Consider the following 15,245-nt stretch of genomic DNA (forward strand, 5'->3'; position numbering starts at 1 on the left):
GCGGCTGGCTTCCGGGTTGGATGCGTGCTGTGTTAAGAAGCAGTGCGGCTTGGTTGGGTTGTGTATCGGAGGACGCATGACTTTCAACCTTCGTCTCTCCCGAGCCCGTACGGGAGTTGTAGCGATGAGACAAGATAGTAGCTACTACAACAATTGGATACCACGAAATTGGGGAGAAAAAGGGGTAAAAATAAGAAAAGAAAAATAAATACCAGCAACAGTGTGTGAAAACCTTGTGAAGACTTACAGAAAACGTTTGACCTCTGTCATTGCCAACTAAGGGTATATAACAAAGTATTGAGATAAACTTTTGTTATTGACCAAATACTTATTTTCCACCATAATTTGCAAATAAATTCATTAAAAATCCTACAATGTGATTTTCTGGATATTTTTTCTAATTTTGTCTGTCATGGTTGAAGTGTACTTATGATGAAAATTACAGGCCGCTCTCATCTTTTTAAGTGGGAGAACTTGCACAATTGGTGGCTGACTAAATACTTTTTTGCCCCACTGTATATATATATACATGACTTTATAGTTTAAGTGACTATGCATATTTGAAAAACAGAGAGTAGCAGCAGTGTAAAAGAGGGCTTGGGGGGGTGGGCACACAATGCTAATATAGTAGCCATTTGATTACGTGTTCAGGAGTCTTATGGCTTGGGGGTAAAAACTGTTGAGAAGCCTTTTTGTCCTAGACTTGTTACTCCGGTACCACTTGCCATGCAGTAGTAGAGAGAACAGTCTATGACTGGGGTGGCTGGGGTCTTTGACAATTTTTAGGGCCTTCCTCTGACACCGCCTGGTGTAGAGGTCCTGGATGGCAGGCAGTTTAGCCCCAGTGATGTACTGGGCCGTATGCACTACCCTCTGTAGTGCCTTGCGGTCAGAGGCCGAGCAATTGCCGTACCAGGCAGTGATGCAACCAGTCAGGATGCTCTCGATGTTGCAGCTGTAGAACCTTTTGAGGATCTCAGGACCCATTCCAAATCTTTTTAGTTTCCTGAGGGGGAATAGGCTTTGTCGTACCCTCTTCATGAATATATTGGTGTGTTTGGACCATTCTAGTTTGTTGGTGATGTGGACACCAAGGAACTTGAAGCTCTCAACCTGCTCCACTACAGCCCCGTCAATGAGAATGGGGGCGTGCTCGGTCCTCCTTTTCCTGTAGTCCACAATCATCTCCTTAGTCTTGGTTACGTTGAGGGATAGGTTGTTATTCTGGCACCACCTGGCCAGGTCTCTGACCTCCTCCCTATAGGCTGTCTCGTCGTTGTCGGTGATCAGGCCTACCACTGCTGTGTCGTCTGCAAACTTAATGATGGTGTTGGAGTCGTGCCTGGCCATGCAGTCGGGGATGAACAGGGAGTACAGGAGGGGACTGAGCACGCACCCCTGCGAGGCTCCAGTGTTAACTGGAAGATGTGTTGCTACCTACCCTGACCAACTGGGGGCAGCCCGTCAGGAAGTCCAGGATCCAGTTGCAGAGGGAGGTGTTTAGTCCCAGGATCCTTAGCTTAGTGATGAGCTTTGAGGCCACTATGGTGTTGAACGCTGAGCTGTACTTAATGAATAGCATTCTCACATAAGTGTTCCTTTTGTCCAGGTGGGAAAGGGCAATGTGGAGTGCAATAGAGATTGCATCATCTGTGGATCTGTTTTCTTTGGGCGGAATGCAAATTGGAGTGTGTCTAGGGTTTCTGGGATAATGGTGTTGATGTGAGCCATGACCAACATTTCAATGCACTTCATGGCTACGGACGTGAGTGCTACAGATCTGTAGTCATTTAGGCAGGTTGCCTTTGTGTTCTTGGGCACAGGGACTATGGTGGTCTGCTTGAAACATGTTGGTATTACAGACTCAATCAGGGACATGTTGAAAATGTCAGTGAAGACACCTGCCAGTTGGTCAGCACATGCCCGGAGCACACGTCCTGGGGGCACGTCCCGTCTGGCATCACAGCCTTGTGTATGTTGACCTGTTTAAATGTCTTACTCACGTCGGCTACGGAGAGCGTGATCACACAGTCGCCCGGAACAGCTGATGCTCTCATGCATGCCCCAGTGTTGCTTGCCTAAGGAGCGAGCATAGAAGTGATTTAGCTCATCTGGTAGGCTCGTGTCACTGGGCAGCTCGCGGCTGTGCTTCGCTTTGTAGTCTGTAATAGTTTGCAAGCCCTACCACATAAGACGAGCGTTGGAGCCGGTGTAGTAAGATTTAATCTTAGCCATGTATTGACTCTTTGCCTGTTTGATGGTTCGTCGCAGGGCATAGCAGGATTTCTTGTAAGCTTCCGGGTTAGAGCCCTGCACCTTGAAAGCGGTAGCTCTAGCCTTTAGCTCAGTGCAAATGTTGCCTGTAATCCATGGCTTCTGGTTGGGGTATGTAAGTACAGTCACTGTGGGGATGATGTCCTCGATGCAGTTATTGATAAAGCCAGTGACTGATGTGGTGTACTCCTCAATGCCATCGGAAGAATCCCGGAACATGTTCCAGTTTGTGATAGCAAAACAGTCCTATAGTTTAGTATCTGCTTCAACTGACCACTTTTTTATAGATCAAGTCACTGGTGCTTCATGCTTTAATTTTTGCTTGTAAGCAGGAATCAGGAGGATAGAGTTGTGGTCGGATTTACCAAATGGAGGGCGAGGGAGAGCTTTGTACGCGTCTGTGTGTGTGGAGTTCCGGTGATCTCAAAAAATGTTCCCCTCTGGTTGCACATTTAAAATGTTGATAGAAATTTGGTAGAACTGATTTAAGTTTAAATTCTCCGGCCACTAGGAGCGCTGCCTCTGGGTGAGTGGTTTCCTGTTTGCTTATTTCCTTATACAGCTGACTGAGTGCGGTCTTAGTGCCAGCATCTGTCTGTGGTGGTAAATAAACAGCCACGAAAAGTATAGCTGAAAACTCTCTAGGCATTTAGTGTGGCCTGCAATTTATCACAATATACTCTACTTCAGGCGAGCAAAATCTAGAGACGTCCTTAGATTTCATGCACCAGATTTTGTTTACAAATATGCACAGACCACCCCCCCTATCTTGCCTGGGGCAGCGTATATCCCTCTAGCTGAATATCCATGTCGTCATTCAGCCACGATTCCGTGAAACATCGAATATTACAGTTTTTGATGTCCCATTGGATAGGATATTCGTGATCGTACCTCGTCTAATTTATTGTCCAATGATTGCATGTTGGCGAGTAGTATTGAAGGTAACGGCAGCTTTCCCAGTCGCCTTTTCCGGGTCCTGACCAGTTATCCGGCTCTTTGTCCTCTGTACCTGCGTCGCTTCCTCTTGCAAATAACAGGGATGTCGGCCCTGTGGGGTGTTTGGAGAATGTCTTGTGCGTCGTCCTTGTTGTAAAAAAATTCTAATCCAAGTCTAATCCAAGGTGAGTGATCACTGTCCTGATATCCAGAAGCTCTTTTTTGCCGTAAGATACGGTTGCAGAAACATTATGTATAAAATAAGTTACAAAAAACGCGAGAAAAACACATAATTACACAATTGGTTGGGCACCAGTAAAACTACTGCCATTCCTTCCCGCGCCATTTAAAAAAAAAAACTCTTCAGCAATGTGACTTTTAGAGCCAAAATGTATCAATAGTTACTCAATATGCTATTGTGTAAAGTGACATGAAGGCAAAACATATATTTTTTAACTATATTGGCTTAGTTTTTATATTATTTTTGCTTTACACATTTGCCTTAGTGTTTAAACCAACATCTAATTCCTCCTAATCTATGCGCGATCTATACCACAACCATTTAACAGAGGAATTGCCTGCCTCCATCAACAATAACTAGGGATAATAAGTGAATGAGCCACATTAAGCACCAAAGCACTGTGAAATGGACAAAATGACAGCATAGAGTATTCAGAGATGTACCGTTGTATTTATCTTTTTTTTCTCAAAGGACACCATTATAGTATAACGATTTTCTCCAAGATTGTGTCACTGGTTTTATTCTCTGATATGATGGGGTAGGGCAGTGTTTTTGTCGGCATGTGTGTGTCGGCATGTGTCAGTGTGTGCTTGTGTGTGCATCTGTAATGTGAATAATTTGTCAGGCCTTTTGGATCATTACATTGTTCTACATATGTGCACAGACAGCCAATGTGTTTAACATAACATAACTGATCTTGACTAGGTTTCAACCATTTATATGGATGGCTATGCTCTGTCCTGTTGTGTAAATGGTTTATCCCTGTTAGCCATGAATCATTGCCTGGCTGGCCCCTTTGGTAGTTGAGGGCGTGAGGAAACAACATGACAAATGCCATGACAATTAGAAAAACTTATCCACTGGGCCAGCGGAAATCTTCCAATTTGGTTCCTGTGTTTGGCTGTTGCAAGCAAATTCAAGCCTGACAAATGGAGAGAGACATATATCTCAGCTTCTCCTTTGGGCTAGAGTAGACCAGAGTAATATTCCGAAGGTCAAATGTATCCATTGTAGAACTACCACTGTATTCAGGTAATGTTGTGTATTATAAAGAAGCAATATTCTATATTCAAGGACCATTTTGTTTGGAACATGCATCTGTTCAGTAAATCCAATATTATTTCCTGGATGAAGTATCCAAATCTTTCTGGTATGTGATAGTGGTGATGTTGTTCCCCTGTACTGATGTGATCCAGAATATTAGCCTCACTTTCAAACAAAGATGTTTATGTAATTTAAGCTTCCATGGCCTCTCTCCCCTGCTGATGTAGCTTATGTTCACTCGTTTACGATCAATCAGTCACTGAGACAAAGTGTTATGTTAGTGTTCCCATTACAACGTCACTGAAGTATTGACAAGCTGCTTGCCCGCTCTGTATTTCTCACCCTGGTATTGGTGATTGGTACAAGGGCCGTCATGAACCTTTTAGTTAAAGTCAGAATTACAAAAAATAATTATTGCTCAACGTGCCCTAATATCTTTTCAATAAAATCCCTATGAATGTCTATAAAATATAATCTAATTAAAGCTGGGGTGACTAAATTGCTATACCATACATCACAACCCTGTTATACAAATAGAAAACAAATAGAAAAAAATAGAAAACATCAGGTAGTTTTGACATTTCACTTTGCGAGCATTTATCTCAAGTGTGGATTATCCTATTAGTGTATGAGTAAGTAAAGGGCAACATGATTAGTTGATAAATGTGTTAAAAGATTGTTACATACTAAGTATACAAAACATTAAAAATACCTTCCTAATATTAAGTTGATATAGGAAACTTTTGCAGTACTTGACACAAACCAAATTGTCATACTTGAGGAAAAGTAAAAATACTGTAATAGAAAATGACTGTAAAAGTGAGTCACCCAGTAAAATACAACTTGAGGAAAAGTCTACAAGTATTTGCTTTATATACTTTATATACTTCATTTTATTTTTGGCAGTGAAACGAGACAACTCAGACAAGAAAAAATCCTCACCCAAATGTATAGCCCCATTGGAAAATATAAATGGACTGTATGAAAATGTGAAGATTTGATATATATATATATATATATATATATATATATATATATATATATATATATATATATATAAAAAATATGTGAATCCAATTTTTATTTGGCGTACCCGCGACGGCATTGCGTGTACCCCTGGGGGTACCCCAGTTGGGAATACCTGCCATAATGTATTATTACAGCCCAGGTGCAATTTAAATGTTGGCCACTAGATGGCAGCAGTGTATGTGCAAAGTTTTAGACTGATCCAATGAACCATTGCATTTCTGATCAAAATGTTGTATCAAGACTGTCCAAATGTGCCGATTGGTTTATCAATATATTTTCAAGTTCATAACTGTGCACTCTGCTCAAATAATGTTATGTTCCACTTCATGATTGTGTCCCACTTGTTGTTAATTCTTCACAAAAAAATACAGTTTTATATCTTTATGTTTGAAGCTTGAAATGTGGCAAAAGGTCGCAAAGTTCAAGGGGGCCGAATACTTTCGGAAGGCACTGTATATTATTAGTACATTTGGATAGAAAACACTGAAGTTTCTAAAACTGTTTGAATCAAGCGTCCCACCTATCCCCAAGAGTACTTTTGCACATTTAAACCTCTCTCACAACTCAATTAAACCTTCACTCTTGTGCAGACATTTAGAAACAAAATGTGTAAATTTGAAAACTAAGCCACAGGAGTTTTTTGAGCGAGAGTTAAGATGACTTTCGAGTAGTAAGACATGTATAAAAGCAACAGATTGTCCCGCCCTGACCGTAGTTTGCTTTGTTTTCTTTATTATTTTGGTTAGGTCAGGGTGTGACAAGGGTGATATATGTGTTTTTGTATTGTCTAGGGGTTTTTGTATTGGCTAGGGGTTTTTGTATTGTCTAGGGGTTTTTGTATTGTCTAGGGGGTTTTGTAAGTCTATGGGTTTTCACTAGTCTAGGTATTTATATGTCTATGGTTGCCTGGATTGGTTCTCAATTAGAGGCAGCTGTTTATCGTTGTCTTTGATTGGGAACCATATTTAGGCAGCCACATTCCTTAGGTTATTTCGTGGGTCTTTGCCTATGTCTAGTTGCCTGTGTCTGCACATTTATATTATAGCTTCACGTTTGTTTAGTGGCCGTCTTTATTAAAAGTAACATGTATTCATATCACGCTGCGCCTTGGTCTCCTCCATTCAACGAATGTGACACAGATACCATTAATAAGAAGTGGCTAGAAGCTTCTTATATGGTGAGCTACCGAGTGGCTAGGACAGGCTAGCCCCATACTATTGTGGAGGACTTAATTATTCCTGCTGCCGTGAATATGGTTTGGACAATGCTTGGGGAAAAGGCCATAAAAAAATATACAGACAATGCCTTCATCAAACAACACTGTTTCACAACTCATCAGTCATATGGCAGGAGATGTTTTGAAACAATTACTGCTTCGGATACAAGTCATTGAATTCTATGCGTTACAGCTGGATGAGACAACAGACCTGGCATGGCACAGCTCCTGGTATATGTCCATTATGTTTATGGGAGGTCAATTAAGGAAGACATCCTCTTCTACAAACCACTGGAAACCAGGACAACAGGATATGATATTTTTAAAGTACTGGACAGCTTTGTGACATCAAATAGACTTTGGTGGTAAAGATGTGTTGGTATCTGTACTGATGGTGCAAAATTATGTTTTTAAAACTACATGAATTCATTCTGATTATTTCCAGGGATACACAACATTCTGAAATTTATGTAGATATCTTTGTTAGAAATAATACTATATTTCCCTTGACAGCAGGATGCTGAATGTAAAAATGGCTTAACTTACCCCACTCTCCCCTACGTAGCTCAGTAACATTTCTTGTTGACAAATTAAGGCTGTGTTGAAACAAAAATACTAATAATCTGGATACGTTTGGCAGTGTATATTAGCTTTTTTTTACGAGGAAGGATTACATTTTCTGTGATGCCAAATGGCTCAGCATGCCTCAGTCATTAGCTTGGTGAGCAAAAGGGTTTAACCAGACCATAGATTATCCCAGTTGAGATGCATGTCTGCAAAGACAGCCTGGAATCACAGTCTCTCTCCATAATTATGACGAAGACCATGGAATGAAGGGATCTTTTGGAGTTCTAGCAGATTCCGAAGGCTATACCTTTGAAATATAAAGAGAAAGGAGATATGCAAGCTTTGGGGTTTTCTACCATTACAGCTGGGTGGTAGTGGCACAATGCCTTAAAGTAGACAATACAGTATTAACTTTGTGTTTGGAGTTATGGAGTTCTTCAACCCACAATCAGGTTATAAAAGCAATGATGCTAATAGCTCTTATTAATTATTCTTATCTGAGCCAATGACACTCAAACAACATTAAAAGCATCAAACAATGTTTAAATTACCTCTCTTCTTCACTAAGACTCATCACTGAGAGCGAGTTTGGAGTGTGTGCAGTTAAGGATAGGACCTGATAGGAACTATTAAATGGCACTATGGAGAGCTACCTTAAGAGGGCTCATGTCTCTGTATTCCAGGCCTTGACAGTTTCATTGCATCTATAAAAATGCATCAATTGGCAATATTCTAATGCTCCACCCAAAAGCAAAGCTCAGAGGGTGTACTGGCATTTAAAGCCACTGTATTTCACAGTTGATTGGCTCTGTGAATTAGCAAAGCTCTAAAAAAACAAATGTTCACCACTTTTAATGCCAAGAAGACTCCAGAGATGTGCTATAACCAGACTGCATTCTTGCATAAAATGTGCATGTAAAATGTCTAAATCCAAAATCAAATGGGGTCTTACTGTATTTTCACAATCCTAATAATTGTCTATCTACAAGCCTCTTCCCTGTAACTATTCTCCAGGTTGTTGCTGTAAATGATAAGGTGTTCTCAGTCAACTTACCTGGTAAAATAAGGGTTAAATAAAAATAATGGCACCCAAATGAAGACCAGCCTTATAGACTGATTGATGGGTATAGCATGCAGAGAATGTGATAAGCTACACTCAGTGTACAAAACATGCTCTTTTCATGACATCGACTGACCAGGGTGATCCAGGTGAAAGCTATGATCCCTTATAGATGTCACCTGTTAAATCCACTTCATTCAGTGAAGATGAAGGGGAGGAGACAGGTTAAAGACAGATTTTAAGCCTTGAGACAATTGAGACATGGATTGTGTATGTGTGCCATTCAGAGGGTGAATGGGCAAGACAAAAGCTTGAAAGAAGTGCCTTTGAACAGGGTATGGTAGTAGCTGCCATGCACACCATTTTTGAGTGTGTCAAGAACTGCAGCCCTGCTAGGTTTTTCACACTCAACAGTTTCCCATGTGTATCAAAAATGGTCACCACCCAAAGGACATCCAGCCAACTTGACACAACTGTGGGAAGCACTGGAGTCAACATGAGCCAGCATCCCTTTCGAATGCTTTTGACAGAAACCTTGTAGTCCATGCCCGACGAATTGAGGCTGTTCTGAGAGCAATAAGTGGTGCAACTGAATATTAGGAAGGTGTTCCTAATGTTTTGTACACTCAGTGTATATCCTTTACTGGGTGGGTGTCCCATAACTGGGACGGTTGTTGCTAAAGTGCGCTAATGTGACTAGAATGATGTTGTATACAACAGCCAACTTTCAGGGACATAGACATGTCTTATATTTGCAGAAAGCTTAAATTATTGTTAATCTAACTGTACAGTACAATTAACAGTAGCTATTACAGTGAAAAAATACCATGCTATTGTTTGAGGAGAGTGCACAACAACCAAAAACTTTTATCACAGCAACTGGTTTGATGCATTCACCTCTGAAGGTAAATAATGTATCAACATCCCGTAATCTTGCTCTGATTTGTAAAAAATGTACAAATGTTTTTTGGTTTGTATTTTCTTTTACCAGATCTAATGTATTATATTCTCCTACATTAATTTCCCATTTCCACACACACTTGCTTCAGGTTGTGAGCTACAGGCAATTAGATGTGGTTATGTCATTTTGGGAGAACAATGAAAAAAAGGGTACAATCCTTAAGATGATATTATGCTGTGTAAGAGAATCGTGAATCAGAGAGTCTAATAAAGACATCATATGTTGGCTTAACAGGCCACAATTTGTCAGAAATTAATGGCCAACATTAATTAACTCCATTTCTCTTTAAAACATAGTTTTGTTACATATCTGGGTATATTGCTTGCCATTGGTTGATATAAATAGACATTATGCATATAATTAATCAAAGAAGCAATTGTAGAGTCTGACAAATGGAAACCAGAAGCCTTCCCTATGGAGTCGAACAAAATCAAGGCTAAAAGCAGGCTTTCATCTTAACTAGAACACTCTATTGTTTCATTTTATTTATATATTTAATATTAGTTTTTTTCTGAAGAGGGGGATTCTTATTTACTAAATAATACTGTAGCAGCAGGAAACTTGGTCTAAATATATACACAGATTGTACAAAACATTAAGAACACCTGCTCTTTCCATGACATGGACTGACCAGGTGAATCCAGGTGAACGCTATGATCACTTATTGATTTTACTTGTTAAATACACTTCAATCAATGTAGATGAAGGGTAGGAGACCGGTTAAAGAAGGATTTTTAAGCCTTGAGACAATTGAGACATTGATTGTGTATGTGTGCCATTCAGAGGGTGAATGGGCAAGGCAAAATATTTAAGTGCCTTTGAAAGGGGGTATGGTAGTAGGTGCCAGGCGCCAGTGGTGTAAAGTACTTTAGTAAAAATGCAATAAAGTATTACTTTAATAGTTTTTTTGTGGTATCTGTACTTTACTACTTATATTTTTGACAACTTTTACTTTTTCTTGACTAGATTCCTAAAGAAAAGAATATACTTTTTACTCCATACATTTTCCCTGACACCCAAAAGCACGCGTTACATTTTCAATGCTTAACACGACAGAAAAATGGTCTAATTCATGCACTTATCAAGAGAACAATCCTGGTATTCCCTACTGCGTCTGACCTGGCGGGCTTAAACACAAATGCTTTGTTTGTAAAAGATGTTGGAGTGTCCCCCTGGCTATCGATAAATAAATAAATATAACAAAATAAAAAACTACCGTTTAGTCGGCTTCATAAGTAATTTTCCATTATTATTCCACAATTTTACTTTTACTTTTGATACAAGTATAATTTTGCAATTACATTTACTTTCGATATTTAAATAAATGTGGTTTCTACTGACATTTAAAACGTACAAACTATGGCATAAGGGAACAAGGAGCTGATAAGAGGCAATCCGTAATTTCGATTAAGACATTAATGAGCGAGTTCAGCACTGAGTGTGTTCAGCACTTTTGAAATGCACAGCAACAGAATGCAGAACATGGACTGCTCTTACAGTATTTTCCCTGTACACCAAGTCAGAACCATATGATAAATAAAGGGGGCATATAAGCAGACAATGAAACCTCTTACAATATTAGATGATGACATTTCTCAAAAACAGGTTATAGGCTACATGTGCAGCACCACCAGTAACATTAGGCAAAATTAAGAGGTGAAAATAGACCAAATTATTAGGGTGAGGCTACTATGGGCTACTAACAGCTTACTACACAACATACACTTAGTATTACTTTCTTAGCTAAAGTATACATATCTCCTTTTCATATTACAGCATTTATTCAGCAGCATAAAATACATTTTTGTACTCACCTTGGCTTGTGATGTATTCACTTAAACATGAAGGTGGTGCAACGGTCTTTTGTGGGCAAATTTTGTCATCCAACTTTGTCATCAAAGTCTGGCATTCTCTGGATTTATGGTGGGAACTCAGAAAAAAACATACAGCCACTCCATTGAATAGCAGGCTATAGGTTGCTTTGCAATGCTTGCAGTTAGCCACTGATCCCTTCCAAACGACTCAGTGTTGAATTTGCGATTTCCAACTTGTTGTGTAATCTTTATGTCCAATGGCCGATGAGCACCGATCCATTTTATCTACCATGTCTCTTCCACAGACAGTGCTGAGCTAGGCTGAAAGACCTGCATTCTAGCGCTGCCTTACTCAAGAAAACAAAAAAGAGACCATGCTTTATTACCTCAATAAAGTTGAATGACGGGTCGCCACTGCAGAGGTGGCACAAACAAACAAACCAAGGCCTCTCCAAACACCTCTGCCATCTGGAGATATGAAAGACAGGCATGGGTGGACATGCTGCTTCTCTTCCTCCTACTACACTAGGCCATAATGAATGGCCAGGTGAGGATTGAGGGGACCAGGTAAAGTAGCTGACATGGGTTGGGTTTGCGTACATATACTAGAGAGTACTACAGAGTGTCCTACAGTGTCTTGACATATGATCTCTCCAGATAGAGAGTGAACCTAATCCTACCTGATCTCTGTGCTGTGCTCCCTCTTTGAGGTCAGGTGAGATAGGCCCAGGTCTCTGGGTTTAACCCTTCTCCCTCAGCTCATCAGAGGTGTGCTTATTTATAGGCTGCAGCTGCATCAGCAGCCGTGGGAGAGAATACAGCGAGCTAGCCACAGTAATAGCACAGGCTCAGTGGTGACCCATCATTCAGGGAAGGTGGGGCAGTGACCCACCTGTTTTGAGCCCCACATTTTTTGCTAAAAAGGGGGGGTTGCCTGTTTTGCATGTTATTATGGCAATAAGTGTCACATATCAGTTTGCAAACAATGTAAAAAATAAATATATCATTGAGTTAATAAAGCTGCATACAAACATGGTCTCTTTTCTGAGTAAGGCAGCTCCAAAATGCAGATGTTTCAGCCTAGCTCAGTGCTTTCTTTGGTGGTGGGGCAGCCAGCAGAAAATACAGAGCATAGGGGTTGGTAATGTTCTCTAGTTGCTCCGTGATTGGCTCACTGTTCTGTCACTCATGGGGACACTACATCACCACTAAATCTAAGGGTAGAGCTCGAAAATGTAAGCCCATCGGGTGCTGCCATAGAGTTACATTAGAAGTGCCCATCCAAGAAGGCTCAAGGTCATTGGCCACAGATAAAATGACGTCAAATAATGTTATATCTAGAGTACTATAGCTTTGATTGGACTGATCATGTCAACATCTTACTTTCAAAATCTTAGCTAGCAGTAAAAATCATGAATCAAGTTGACAATCTACTGGCAAATCCTTTTATTTCATAGTCATAAGAAGATAAATAGTTAAGAGAAATTATAGATAAAATATATCTGTGGTCATCGTCCATTGGACATAAAGATTACATAATTAAGTTGGAAATCGCAAATTCAACAAAGAGTCGTTTGGAAGGAATCAGTGGCTAACTGCAAGCATTGCAAAGCAATCACTAGCCTTATATTCAGCAGAGTGGGTGTGTGGTCCCAAGTCTGTGTTTAAGGGTTTCTTTTCCAAGTTTAAAATGGTAAACATTCAACATTGGCCATGCTGTCAATCCAGCATGATTTATGCCGCGCTCAAAACAACTGTTACCTTGGGAACTGGGAAATCTGACTTCAGTGAGATCAAGACAACTGGGAACTCAGGAAAAACAACCTCCGACTGGGAAAATATTTTTTGAACGGTCATTCAACTCGGAATTGTAAGTCGGGAACTCTAGCCTCTTTCTAGAGCTACGACCGGAAGATCACTGACATCATCATGATTTGACATTGTTTTTATTCTGAGTTCCCAGTTGTCTTGAATGCACCACATTTCCAGAGAATGACAGATTTGATGACAAAGTTGGATGACAAACTTTGCCCACGAAGGACCGCTGCGCCACCTTACTACTGTTCAAGTGAGCACAGCACAACAGGGTGAGTCAAAAAATATATTTTATGCTGCTGCATAAACTATGTAATATGCCAGGGAGATATATATACTGTAGCTAAGAAAGTAATAATAAGTGTATGTTGTGTAGTAAGCTGTTAGTAGCCCATGTGCCTCACCCTATCCATTTCGCCTACTGTTCTGACTTTGTGGTGCACATGTAGCCTGTAACCTGTTTTAAGGAAATGTAATAATAGAATATTCTAAGAGCTTTCAATGTCTGCTAAAATACCCCCTTTATTTATCCTACAGTTCTGACTTGGTGTACAGGGAGAATTCTGTAAGAATGGCCCATGTTCTGTGTTCTGTCGCTGTACATTTCAGAAGTGCTGAACAAGTTATATTGACTATGTCTGTCCTAGCTCGCTCATTAATGTCTTAATCGAAATTACGGATTGCCTCTCATCCGCTTGTCATCCTCTTATGCATCGAACCCTGTAGTACCCACTTTGGTAACCTTGAAGGCTGGCCATGGCTTTAATCAACACCATCATACCCGGAAACCCTAGACCCATTCCAATTCGCATACCGCTCCAACACATCCACAGATGACATAATCTCAATTGCACTCCACACTGCCCTTTCCCACCTGGACAAAAGGAACAACTATGTGAGAATGCTGTTAATTTACTCCAGCTCAGTGTTCAACACCATAGTGCCCACAAAGATCATCACTAAGCTAAGGACCCTGGGACTAAACACCTCCCAAAACCTCTCTCTCAATGTGAGCAAGACAAAAGAGCTGATCGTGGACTATAGCAAAAGGAGGGTCGAACAGGCCCTCATTAACATCGACAGGGCTGAGGTGGAGCGGGTCGAGAGTTTCAAGTACCTTGGTCTCCACATCACCAATGAACTATCATGGTCTAAACACACCAAGACAGTTGTGAAGAGGGAACGACAACACCTTTTCCCACTCATGAGACTGAAAAGATTTGGCATGGGTCCCCAGATCCTCAAAAAGTTCTACATCTGCACCATCGAGAGCATCCTGACCGGTTGCATCACCGCCTGGTATGACAACTGCTCGGCACCTGACCGTAAGGCACTACGGAGAGTAGTGCGGATGGTCCAGTACATCACTGGAGCCAAGCTTCCTGAGATCCAGAACCTATGTACTAGGCGGTGTCAGAGGAAGGCCAAAAAAGGATAAAAGACTCCAGTCACCCAAGTGTGTGATTACTACCTCTGTGGGTTTAGAGCTTGAGGAAGTCACCTCATACAAGTACCGTAATTTCTGGACTATTAAGCGCACCTGAATATAAACCGCACTGACTAAATTATAAAATAATATGTATTTTGTACATAAATAAGCCGCAGGTGCCTACCGGTACATTGAAACAAATGAACTTTACACAGCCTTTAAACGAAACACGGCTTGTAACAAAAATAAATAGGCTTTAACGAAACACGGCTTGTAACAAAAATTAAACAGTAGCCTACCAAGAAAGTCATTAGTCACTATCTTCCTCCACCTGTGCACTGAAACCACTGAAGTCATCTCCTTCGGTGTCGGAGTTGAATAGCCTCAGAATTGCTTCATCCGATGTTGGATTGTTTTCATTGTCGCTCTCGTCACTTTCATCCGGAGGCAAATTCCCCGCTGAACTGCCCTCAACAAAACGCAGCAGTCCAGCCTTTCGAAACCCGTTGATGATAGTGGATTTTTTGACAATGCTCCACGCTGTCAGGACCCACTGGCAGACTTGACCATAAGTGGCTCTTCGCAGGCCCGTTTTAGTGAAGGATTTCTCCCCACTTGTCATCCAAGCCTCCCACTGAACACGGAGCGCCACCTTAAATGCACGATTTACACTGATGTTGAGTGGCTGCAAATACTTTGTTGTGCCCCCAGGAATCACAGCTGGAATTTAGTTTGTCCTCTTGATGGCTTCTTTCACAGAATCTGTTATGTGGGCCCTCATGCTGTCCAACACGAGCAATGCCTTGTTCTTGTGAAAGAATCCTCCCGGTCGCTTGCCGTAACACTCCGTATGCCATTC

At 40.9% G+C, this 15,245-nt stretch overlaps 1 protein-coding gene across 3 annotated transcripts in view; it reads left to right on the plus strand.

The window, feature by feature from the left end:
- Positions 1–15,245, plus strand: part of LOC139371163 (immunoglobulin superfamily member 21-like) — a 283,840-nt gene that overhangs the window by 128,074 nt on the left and 140,521 nt on the right. The window contains exon 1 of one of the 3 annotated variants that reach the window (XM_071111293.1): positions 13,189–13,229. The exons of the other annotated variants lie outside the window; for them this stretch is intronic. The gene's annotated coding sequence lies outside the window, so the exon portion shown is untranslated. Of the gene's footprint in view, positions 1–13,188; positions 13,230–15,245 lie in introns of those variants that run through there. 3 annotated transcript variants of the gene reach the window in all.

Source organism: Oncorhynchus clarkii, chromosome 17 (assembly GCF_045791955.1).
Source record: "Oncorhynchus clarkii lewisi isolate Uvic-CL-2024 chromosome 17, UVic_Ocla_1.0, whole genome shotgun sequence".
In the NCBI taxonomy this organism is placed as follows: Eukaryota; Metazoa; Chordata; class Actinopteri; order Salmoniformes; family Salmonidae; genus Oncorhynchus; species Oncorhynchus clarkii.